This window comes from Myripristis murdjan, chromosome 21, assembly GCF_902150065.1.
Source record: "Myripristis murdjan chromosome 21, fMyrMur1.1, whole genome shotgun sequence".
NCBI classification, from domain to species: domain Eukaryota; kingdom Metazoa; phylum Chordata; class Actinopteri; order Holocentriformes; family Holocentridae; genus Myripristis; species Myripristis murdjan.
In genome coordinates, this window is record NC_044000.1 from 997,045 (window position 1) to 1,009,391 (window position 12,347).

Here is a 12,347-nt window from a genome sequence, read left to right on the forward strand (position 1 = left end):
CTCTAAGGGGGTTGGGTTAATGCCAATTGTGGGTAGGAGGTTATCAATTTTGTCTCTAATAGCTAGAATTTTATCATTAAAAAAGTTCATGAAGTCATTACTACTGACAGTTGCAGGAATACAAGGATCAGTAGAGTTATGACTCTGTAACTGTAGCTAAGGTGCTAAAAAGAAACCTGGGATTATTTTTATTTTCTTCTATCAGAGATGAATAGAAGGCTGTTTTAGTGACGTGGAGGGCCTTTCTGTAAATTTTAAGACTATCTTGCCAGGATAAGCGAGATTCTTAGAAGTTTTTAGTCCTAGGACTAAAAACCTCATAAGATACCACAGACCTTTGTTGTAAAGAAAAGCATTGGTGGCAATGGCCATGAAAATGCTACATTGCTCAGACTGCTGCCTTTGATTATTGGCAATGTAGTTCCTGAAGAAGATGAGCATGGACTGTGGTGATGGAATTGAAAGAGGTAGTAGAGTTATCTCTGTGCTCAGAATTTACAGAGGAGTCTATCCAGTATTTACAGTCAAAGATACAGGATCATAGAGAGATGTTGAAAGAGGCCTTTCCAGATTTCACACTCTGTCCTAAACATCACTACATTGAACATTATCCAGACCTCGTACGCCGTTTTGGACCCCTTGTACACTTGTGGACGATGAGATTTGAGGGCAAACACCGTTTCTTCAAGCGAGTTGTGCATGACACACAAAACTTTAAGAATGTGTTAAAAACACTTGCAGACAAGCATCAGTACATGGTAGCATACCATCTTAGTGCCTCAGGATTCTTCAAACCTCACCAGTAGACATCAAATGTCTCTTCTGTACTGGTATCAGTGCTTCCAGATGTTGCCAAGACATACATTGAACAGATAACAACAAGCAATATTATTTACAGCACATCAAAGGTCTGCATTGATGGAACCGATTATGATGTAGGAATGTTTCTGTGTGTGGGACAAGAGGGAGGACTGCCTAATTACTGTAGAATTGAACAGGTTCTCCTGGTTAACAGTAGTGTTGTCTTTCTTTGCCAAGAGCACACATCATACTACATTGAACACCTGAGATCTTATGAACTTTCCCCAAAGAATTTGGCTGTTCACACACCATCAGAGCTCAATGACAAAACACCTCTCTGCGCTTACAACATAGATGGAAGATTGCTCTTGACACCCAAACAGTTCATATTGCTACACTGAAAATTTGTTGAAGAGTGTAAACATCTGACTGCATTAGACTGTTCTAGTCCAGCAGCTGGTTAGGTGAAGTTAGTTTCATCTTTTTTTACTTTTTTTATGATGAGTAATAGCAGTGCAAATTGATTCACCTTATCGATCGATTATTGATCAATTGTTAAGCAGAAATTTTCCTGAGTAGCTGAATTTCCCTCTGAATGAACAGGTTCTATCTATGCATGACATGAAAAGCTATATATTCCTAATGATATATAGAAAAAATGCATCATATTCCTTAATCATTTATTTATTTATTGGGAATTATTGTACTAATGGTACAATAAACTGACTAATATGTCTGTTTTATCTTAAAATTGGGCATTATTGCATAGGCTGTGTTTGTCACCTTCACTCTCCATGAGTTTACACTCCACTTAATTAACATGTTTTTGTCATTTAAGAACCAAGAGATGGCTGCTGTTAAGAAGCATGTGCTACGTGTATATATTTCATGAGACACTGCCCTGAAGCTTACACTAACTGAGCGACCACAGTCAGTGGAAGAGCTTAAAGAAATGATGCAAGATAGGTTCAAGCCGAGGCTGGATGGTGACTTTAGCTTGCATTATGAGGATCCAGACTTTGATGGTGAGTTTTGTCTTCTTGTGGACATCCAGGAGTTACCAGAGAAGGGTACATTGAGAGTCGTCAGACCTGAAGGTGACACCTCATCTACTGCATCTTCTGATACAGACATACTGCCACATGTACCTGCAACACCGCGTCAGAAGAGTTGGCCTGATCACGTTGTTGTTCCTGGTTTTGGTTATGAAATGGATCATATACTGGAAGAAGGAAATCGTGTTTATGAACAGTCAGGAAAATTGCTGAAGTTGAAGAGGTGTCAGAAGAGTGAAATCCTTAAAGGAACAGTGTGTAATCTTACACACTGTGTAAGATTTAGCGACATCTAGCGCTGACGTTGCAGATTGCAACCAAGTGAACACCCCGCTCCCCCTGAACGTTAACAAGGCAAATAAATCATTTTACACACTACAAGAACAGTATGAAGAGATATTTTGATATTTTGTAAATGCCTGTCATTATTTTAGACGTTGACAACATGCTAGACAGCTTACAAACTATTACAGTGTTACTACCATACTGACATCATGGAACTTATTTGCATTTTTCCTGGGTTTTATTTCCTCAGAAATTTCTTCAGGAGATGACCCTTGAGGAACACAGGGAGCTCACCTCACAGCTTCTGGAGAGGCAGCCAGGCCTGGTGCCCCACCTTTTGCTGGAGTGCCAGGGGTGCCATGGTGTACTTGTGGTAACTGTAGGGATATGCCTACGGACCTAGAGAGGAAGTGCTGTGGCCAGGATCCAAATACTTGTGTCAGCCTATTACCACACTTCTCCCAGTACAGACTTACTGAAGGATTTCTGCGTATTCACAGGCAGTACTGGGAGGACATTACGGTATTAGGCCAGGCCAGTGGGCCTGGAGATGACAACCGGGAGTACCGCTATGCTGCCTATAGACACTTCATCTATTGGCAACATGGTTCCTTAGGGCAGGGAAACCGACGTGTCATCCCCAGCTGCTGTGTTTGGAGGATCAGGGACAGGTTCCCTGATCCCCAAGGACACTACACTGGTTTCGTACCTGGCATCTGAGTTTCCTTTCAGGCCCTCTGGTATGTCCATACATTACCACAAGCACTCACATACCTGCATGTCCATCATCAGGGCACCAAAACAATATCAACATCCGGTACTTTTTTGAAGGCAAAAAAATGTTACGGTTATATTTTTAATTCATTATAATTGTTATTATTCTCTATATTTATACATTTGCTTTTGTAATTATTTATTCATTTGTATTTGTTCCATTGAAGTTTTTTCAATAGTAAGTGCAATAAAAAAAGACAATCATCAAATATGTGCTTTATTTACTGCAATGTAAACATAAACTTAGTATATAGTGACTTTATATATAATTATATGGTAAGTATGACAGTACTGCAGTTTCCTTTAAATTAGTATCATTTGTCAATGTGACATATTGCCACACACAATGTATGCATGTACTGTTCATTACAAGTGACAAGTGTACCTTACAATTTTGATACCAAAAATGTCTAAAAAACTGTAAATACTGACATTTGTAAAATGAAAGACTTATTTATAAAGAAATTGTAGGCCACACATTTTTATGTAGACAATAGCAATAGATCTGCTGGCACACAATCATAAAAATGCAGCATTTAGTGTCAAACAGACAACATTTCAAGAGCTTATTATGTCTACTTTACAGCAGACTGAGAAAAACAAAAAATGAGATGGCAAAGCATTAATTGGAATAGTAAGAGCTGTGCATTTATCACTTTGATTCAGTCATGGATTGTTGGAAGACTCCTATCTGGATCAGTCTGATTCATCATCATCACGGAAAGCTGGTCCTGTTGAAGACAGAGACATAACATTAATTTCATACAAAATAATGCTATTTCACCAAGAGCACAAGTTGCAGGGTAAGTTAACATGCATCAGTAAAGGCAAACAAATCTGTCATTTACCTAGTCCTCTCCGTACTTGTGTCCGCACCAGTTCTGCTATGGATGGTGCAGGTACAGGGGGCACTAGTCTGAGCCGTCTGGGGTCATCCGGTCGAAGGCTTCTCCTTTGAGGCATCCCCACTCCACTTGTGATTCTTCGGTTAACAATCTTTGCTTGCAGCTCAGTTATGTAGCCATAGGTTTTTTCAGCTTTCAGGGCGTAGACACTGTATCGTCTGGCATTTTTCTTGTACAGCCTTCTGAAACTGTAAACATCAACTATTAAAAACATTCATTACCTGCAAAACAATAGAACACTTGACAAAAAAAAGTGTATAGATAATCACTTGAATACAAAACTTCCATTACTGTATATGGGAATATTTCCATTGTGCAAGCCATATTCTTGTTTCAGTAATTCAAGTGTGAAACTTACATCTCTTTGCCATCAGCTGTTTTCAGTGTTGGTTGGTTGCGGTGAAAATTGTAGTCCAAAGCAGCAAGCAGAACTCTTGCCTCATAAACTGGAGGACTGAAAGCGTAGCGCTTGCTGGCATACATCAGAATGTGATTCTGGAATGCCTCTAGGTCTGCAGTTGATCTGATTGAACAAAACAAAACAAAAAAAAAGAAATAAACCCAAACAGTCATAATGGCAATGTGTGTGATATGTTGCCACACTTTACCTGAAGCACAGATATTTATGTACATCCTTCTGCAAACGCTTGTTGTAAACGATGTCCACCAGCGCATTGTGGCACTTGGAGTCCCTCTTGATTCACTCCTTTTCACGAGTGTCTTCCAGGTGGTCATGTTGGCAGCTTCCATATTCCCAGCTGTGATGGTTACAGACATGATGAAGGATACCAGTCCACAGTGTCTGCGAAAACCAAGAGCACTATAAATCAAGCATTTATATGGCATTGAATTAACTGATTGAGAGAAAAAAATATATAAATTGTGTGCCTACAAGAAACTCCTCAGTTGTGTCAGCTGTCTTACAGCACCACCAAAAATGGTTTATGATGTCTTTCAGCCAGTTGAGGAGAAGGGACTGTCCTTTTATCTTTGCTGCCTTGATGAGACAAAAAAAACAAACAAACAAACCAAACATAGTATTAGACATGGGTATTAACACACCTTCAGCCAGAAATCAACTTTTGCTGTCTTTGATTAAAATGAAAGTGTGCATAATCTCTGCCATCAATGTCACATTGCTGAATACTCTGATGTAAGGCAAATCAATTTTAAGACAGATATGTAGGTAATAACATGATCCACTTATTAAACTTACTGCAGCGCTTTTTTTGGCCAGGTTTTTGGCACCATGCCACATGTCAAGACTGTGATGAATTTCACGAGCCTTGTATCTGACTTTGTCTGGGTCTGTGAAATGGGCAATCAAATTTTACCACAATATTTCAATCATCTTTTCAACTAATGCATTCAAACATTATGTATGGTGAGTACTTACTCATAAGTGCTCCAATCTGGGCGTGAGCATCTGTGCAGATCTCCACTAGCTTGATCTCTGATGTATGCTTGTCCATGGTCTCGATAAAACCCTGCTTCTCCATGATGACAGAATTCCAGGATGTCTGCCGTTTGTCTATGGTTGCGACATGAATGATCTCCTTGGTATCATTTTCCATTGTGGTATAGCTGCAGTATTGTGCACAATGGCCTGGTGAGTCATTTCTGCCATCTGCTGGGAAAAAAGTAATGAAAATAACACCCAAACACAGAAATTAGTCATTTGCTCACATATAAGCACACCATCATTGCCAGATGTTTTCTATACACATAACATGGTAAAGTTTATGTTATGCACCTAGGACCAACACATCTTTCCCTTGAAGACGACTGATGGCCTCAGTCCTTTTCTCTTCCCAGAACTCCTTTATTGTGTCAACACAGTAAGTGTCCTGAATGGAGAAGAAGGTGTTTTTGTTCACCATTCCCATGTTCATAAATTTGAACAGGAGGGCAACCTTTGCGTAGTTGTTACCAGATAGCAAAATGTTGGTGGACAAGAGAAAATCTCCAGCTTGCATCCCAAACTTCATTACAGGCTGAGAATTCCACCTCCACAACGGGTGTCCTTTGGGGCAGATCTAAAAGTCAAGTAAAAATGACCAAAATTTTGCACATACAGCACCAGCTTTCATTTGATACATTTGCTTTTATGCGAACATACAGTTATGATACGACTGTCAAGACTTATCCATTCAACACTTGTTGCCGTGCCCTTGGAAGTGATGTTGATCTCAAAGGGGCCAACGGAGTCACACACTGCACCAGTGTTCAAAATGGCTGTACATTTATCCACAGGCAGGATCAAAAATGAAGCCAGTTGTCTCAAGCAGTCCTCATATAGTATTGAAGCTCTAGCTCCTATGATGTCATCTTCACAAAGGACATGCTGTGGGTCTGGGAGAACAGGAGCCTGATCACAGGGAGAGGGCTCATCAGGAGGGTCTTCATGTGAGGGTTGGTCATGCACAGTCTCATCGATTCCAATAACTGGAAATTGATCTATGCACTGTGCCTTCTTTAATGCTCCACCCATTCTGTTGAGGAACAACATAAAGGCATAGGTGTTAAAAAAGGAAACAAACCATACAACAATAGCAGAATAAACACTGACTGATAACATACTGTATACAAATTGGTGGAATATAATCTTCATTGGAGCTGTCACCCTTCTCTCCCTCTTTTTCATGAAGGGAAGGGGAACCTTCATCTGCCCAGTCAATTCTGTAAAGAAAGGTACAGTACAGGCCAAAAGTTTGGACACACCTTCTCATTCAATGCGTTTTCTTTATTTTCATGACTATTTACATTGTAGATTCTAACTGAAGGAATCAAAACTATGAATGAACACATGTGGAGTTATGTACTTAACAAAAAAAGGTGAAATAACTGAAAACATGTTTTATATTCTAGTTTCTTCAAAATAGCCACCCTTTGCTCTGATTACTGCTTTGCACACTCTTGGCATTCTCTCCATGAGCTTCAAGAGGTAGTCATATTATGCTCATATTATGGAAGCTGCAGAAATTAAAACAGCAACAATTAGAAAAAACATTAACAATTTACAAATGATTCCAATTAAAAACAGTCATGTATAGCAAAGAAGTTAGGACATTTGAACTGTTACCTTTGTTCAAGACTCTGAATTTCTGTGCCCTCTGGGATGACAGTCAGACGCTCCTCTCTGTAAAACATATACAGACCATGATCCACATATCACACATACGGAGAGGAAACATGAATTTAGAAAGAAAAACTTATAAATAAGCTACTTTACTTATAATCAAACATATTAGGACCGCACAGTTAATTCACTGAAATTACTTGCCTGTCTGTCCCACTTGAAGTACCTATGCTGGACAATGCTGGAGCTGCGCCTTGAGGGGTTTTTCCCTTCATAGGGGTCGATGTTGCGAGACCTCGCTCATAGCTAGAGAAATAACAGCAACATTAAGAATATAAGTGCTACATGATACATTCGCACATTGCGTCCCAACCTGCGGGGATCAGGCTTTCTCTACAAACATATCAAAATAAATCAAGTATAGCACTGCTGACAGATCAACTAAAAACATGATATCCGATTTTTTTTACTGTGCGGTTACACGTATTTTATCAAGTGACCCATATCTGATTCACGCGATTACACTTGCCTACAACATCTGAAACATCATGCATGCCTTGGAACACGGCTTTATTTCTGTAGGTCCCTTTTATTTTCTCCTGAATTTTCTCCTCTCCCCAAAGACTGAGAAGACATCTGACCTCTTCAACTGACCACTGTGCCAAATTTTCCTCCTCATCTCTCATCTTTCTCTGCAGGTTAGCCTCCATGTTCTGTCTGTCGTTTACCACGTGTTCACTATTTATGTGACAAAATAAGCTAATTGGTCGTAGATTTGATGACGTTAGAGACGCAACGTGTAAGAAAATCCGATCAGCCTGTTTACACGGCGGTCGCATTGGCACATATCCGATACATATCTGATTTATTTCCACATATGAATGAGGCCTGTATCCGATCTCAAAATATCCGAATGCATGCGTCTTTTTCCTGATTACACTGTCAGCGAGCATATCCGATCTGTGCCACATAAGAGCAAAAAATCGGAATTGGGTCACATTACATTGGCAGTGTAAATGCACTCATAGATAGTCTACATTACCTGTCAAGCAGAAAGCAGGCGACTTCGGCATCACTGTTGAAATGTCTGTCCCTCATTAGTGATTTCCACCTGGGAAAGGCCACGCCGATGTTTACTCGTGTTTTCTGTCTTCGTCTGTCTCGAAGTCGTTTGGCTTCTTCGCGTTTTCGCTTCTTTGAAGGGGAAGGTTCGCCCTTCCTCGCTCTTTCTTGTGCTGAATAATACGTGTGATCCTCCATTTATCAAAGTTCTCACACTCAACTCTCAAAACACTCTCTTCCAGTCCTCGAAAGATGAAATGGCAAGCCTGCGTGCGGCACACAATATATACCTGGCTTCGTTAGTTCACTTCCGATCTACCTGTGCATTTGCACAAACGCGAAAGGCGCTCTCCAGAGGTCCTGTCTGGTTTCTCCATTCTGGGCTACTGTAGAAACATGGCAGCACAACACGGTGGCCCTAGCGGAAGTGGACCCGCACCCTAATATAGATATAAATGGCTTATTCTAAGCGAAAGGAAACGCACAGATTCTGATTTCCACATAATTAAAAAAAATATATGAATACTATGTTCCATTTCTACCCAAATATCACTGTAAATTCTACACATTGTTCCTTTAAGAGAATGGCAGAAACGATCTACAGCTTTACACCATACCCACATGACAAGGAATTGGAAATGGCTGCTCAAGCTCTGATTACAGCTCATCCATGTCTCAGAATGACGGCTGGTGAAGATGGGCAGCTGGGATGGAAACGTCACATAGTGTACAAGGTTGCATCTTAGCGTAACATTCTGGCCAAAGCTGGGGTTGCAGAAGTAGCCCACAGGGAGGCGGAGCAGAAACAACCCTGAAAATGAGCACCCCATCACAACATAAAGAAAGCTTGAAAAGCTGAGGTCAATTACATCATCAATCTACCGAAGGATCAAACCCCAGCCACTCTGGAAACAATGAGAGAAGAAATCATGCTAGAGGTCGAAAAGACTGAGAAAAACCAAATAGTCATAGGCAAGCTCATGAACACAACCTTTGCCCTTCATCGCCAAGAAATCGTTGGAGCTCTTGTAGCTCCACGGGTGAGAGATGTTGTGGACAGATGGCCAGCCCTACTTATGGAGTCACAGGTAAAAAAAAAAAAAAAAGCTCTTTAAACGGCATAGCATGTCGTCATCTTTATACATGCTTTTCTCCAATAGTCTCCTCTCACCTACCTTCCTGTTGGGTTGATAACACCAGTTGATTTATACATGTGTAGCCACTAGTAGAGAAAGAACTATACATGTCCATAAATGGTCATGTATGTAGAACATATAGGCGGTGGGCCGACAGGAGTTTTCGTGTTATCCAAATGATCCCCATCGCGGGAGGACCCAGTTTTTTGTTTACAACCTCTACAGTTATCAACAAATATGAGAAAAATTGTTGCCACCCGCACCTCTTGCACATTTTTTTGTAGATCGATAACTTTGTTCGAGTTAATATTTCCAGCAAAAAGCGCAGGCAGCTATGCTTGGGGTCCGACATGCGTGACGTATTGGCAGTTAGCATCCAATCGCGTACTTGGAAAAATGCCGGTGTTGACAACAGAGAATGAATGTAGTTGATAGTGATTCAGACCCCCACCAAAAGCGATCCTCAGCAAGTAATAAAACCATTATTAAATCGTGTAGAAGAAATAATGCGTTCTTACGTTGTTGTGTAATCACAAATTACTTGAAATCGGGCTCCTACAAATGACAGCTTACGTTAGAGAAGAAAGTAAACAGAAGTTCTTACCTATATATCAGGGTTTCCCCCAGTGCTTTATAGGCCGCCAGGCTTTTCTTGACCCCCCCCCCGCCAGGCTAAGCGTGGCTTGTTTATTTAAAGTTTTTTTTTTTTTTTTAATGCACCAGAAACAGTGATACCAAAGACGGTATATAGAGCTTTTAACCGCATCTCTATTTTCACTGGCTAACAGCAGCATACTGGCTTAGCTTGTCTATTCAGAGAGGAAGTATCACTCTGGCTTATTTCTCAATCTATGTTATCACCAGTGGCGTCGCCTGGCCTGGGCATTCGGGGCTCTAGCCCCGGATGTTTTTTCTTTAGCCCCGAATAATTTTCCTCCTCTGCGGTTTACTACGGAGTAGGAATATAATATCACCGTGCGCTATTCAAGCGGCATTACACTCAAGAAGAGTTTTTTATTTTCCCGTTTTCAGTGAACGCAACAGCGACGAGACGCTCAGGCCAATGAGAGAGGAGTTGTATGGCAACACCGTGTTTTATTGGCTGACAGGTATCTTATCTGTGATTTATAAAACGGGTGATTCCCATCCTTAAATGTGATTGGCTGAGCCGCGTTCCATGCCGTTGTAAAATCAGTGTAACACTGGCAGACCGCAGCACAAAATATCCCTGCGCCAGTGTAAACGGACATAGCGTCGTCTAGCAACCAACTACTCTGCGCTCCACTTCCTCGTTAGGTTGCATTTGTTTCAAGACTTTTGTAAAAAAAAAAAAAAAAAATGTCAGACTCTGTGGTGAATTTTGATTTGCTGGGTGGCCTGAGCCTGGATGAGTGGTTGGAGGAGCTGCTTGGTGTCTGTTAAAAGACGCTGAATTCACCACCAGCAACAGTGTTTTCACCGGTGTGGTAAAGAAACTCCGCCGAGAAGGACGTGACAAATCTTCCCACCACCAAGCCATAACCGAGGCAGACTGCCAGAAGATGAAGCACTTTCAGGCACGAAGCTCAAACACACCTCGGGGGCTTGTCTGTAAAGTCTGGTTTGACGTGCAGCTTCATATGGGATGCAGGGCGAATGAGGGCAACCGCAAATTAAAGACCGACTCTTTCAACATTCGCCACGACGGAAATGGCCTAAAATATGTCACCCTGTCTTTCAACGAATGCACAAAAAATCACAAAGATGATGCCGGAAAAAAAACATAGAAAGCCTGCGGGGATTCATATATGAGCAGTCGGGTAACCCACTGTGTCTGGTGGCCTCCCTGGAGAAATAGCCTACCTCTCCCTGCTGCCTCCTGATCCACCTGCCTTTTATCTCCACCCAAAGCGGACACAGTGTGACAGCGCCGATGTATGGTAAATTAACAGTTTATTATTATTGTTATTGTTAGAACCGACGTTAGGCATAAGTCTGCGCAAAAACACACCTGTCGTGAAACGCACACCACCGTCCCCGCAAAGAGGAGTCCAAACACAATTGAACATTATTTCACCAATTGCACTATTAATGGAAATATCCAATTCAACATTAACGAGCCCAAATAGCCTGATGTGACATGATGAAGGTGCTAGATGACAAAGCAATCTTAGCGTCTGTGTTGCTTGGTAACCGTTCTGTCCACTCTATCTTGCTTGGTGGAAGAATGAATAGTTCTCAATTTTATTGTTGCATTATTACCAATAAATTATTGATTTTTTTCTTGTGTGTTTATTTTATGGGCTATATGTAGGGTAATCGTTTTTATAAAAGCAATAAGCCCCTTGAAGCCGTGAGTTACAATTATTTTACAACGGCGGAGGGGCGTTCTAAGGCACGACGCGCAGTAACTCGCGCAGTAGTAACAGGGCTTCATGGGGCAAATGAATAAATGAAATCTCAGAAATGAATGAATCTCAGACTCATTAAAAATGGACATACGCCGATTTTTCCAGAAAGGAAAGAAAAAGAAAGATCTGGCTCAAACACCAAGCGCTGAGGCGTCACATGAAACAGGTAAATAAGTGATGCCAATGTCTGTATGACCTACAAGTTGTATTATTACAGTTATTACATTTACGCAGATCATTACAGCTAGCGCGTAACGTTAGCTTAATTAAGTTAGCTCAGACGTTAGCTTTGCGGATTACCACTACAGCAGTGATCTGTAAGGTTTCCACTGTACTTTCATACATCCCTTTTTGGTGACTTAGTGTAATATTTCTGGATTTAATCATTTTTGAGACTACTAGGCCTAATACAAAAATTATAATTGGCTTATGTACACCAATTTTCCTACAAATGATGTAGGCTAGCCAGTAACATCAGCCCCAGTTACATCAGCCTTTCTGTTAGAGACTGCAGTTAAATTTGTTTGATATTGGATATTCGACACATTCAAAGATACTCATTTAACTTGTGGTGCATATTACTGATTTTTTTTTTCAAACAACTTGTGACGTCTTCATGATCATCTAGGGAGTATATCACAAGACAGTAATTATTAAAAAAAAATATTTAAAAATCATGTTATCTGATGTGATGTGATATTCTATTTAATGAAAGATGCATATGTATCTTAAGCTTAATTTATCTGACATAGAAGATTTTTGTGTTTACTGTTACAGTCACTGCAGGTGATCCTCCAGACAATGAAGAGGAAAGAGCAGAAGATGCAGAGGTAAAGCAGACTGAAGTAAGAGACAAAACA

At 40.7% G+C, this 12,347-nt stretch overlaps 2 long non-coding RNA genes across 2 annotated transcripts; both read right to left on the bottom strand.

Annotated features, from left to right (window-relative positions):
• Nucleotides 1-3,135: 3,135 nt before the first annotated feature.
• Nucleotides 3,136-4,329, bottom strand: LOC115380150 (uncharacterized). The gene is made up of 3 exons (XR_003930303.1): nt 4,179-4,329; nt 3,764-4,008; nt 3,136-3,646 (listed from the first exon to the last, which is right to left on the bottom strand). It is a non-coding gene; the product is annotated as an uncharacterized LOC115380150 (long non-coding RNA).
• Nucleotides 4,330-4,437: 108 nt separating this feature from the next.
• On the bottom strand, nt 4,438-5,428 carry LOC115380149 (uncharacterized). The gene is made up of 4 exons (XR_003930302.1): nt 5,217-5,428; nt 5,037-5,128; nt 4,713-4,817; nt 4,438-4,622 (listed from the first exon to the last, which is right to left on the bottom strand). It is a non-coding gene; the product is annotated as an uncharacterized LOC115380149 (long non-coding RNA).
• Between the last annotated feature and the right edge of the window lie 6,919 nt (nt 5,429-12,347).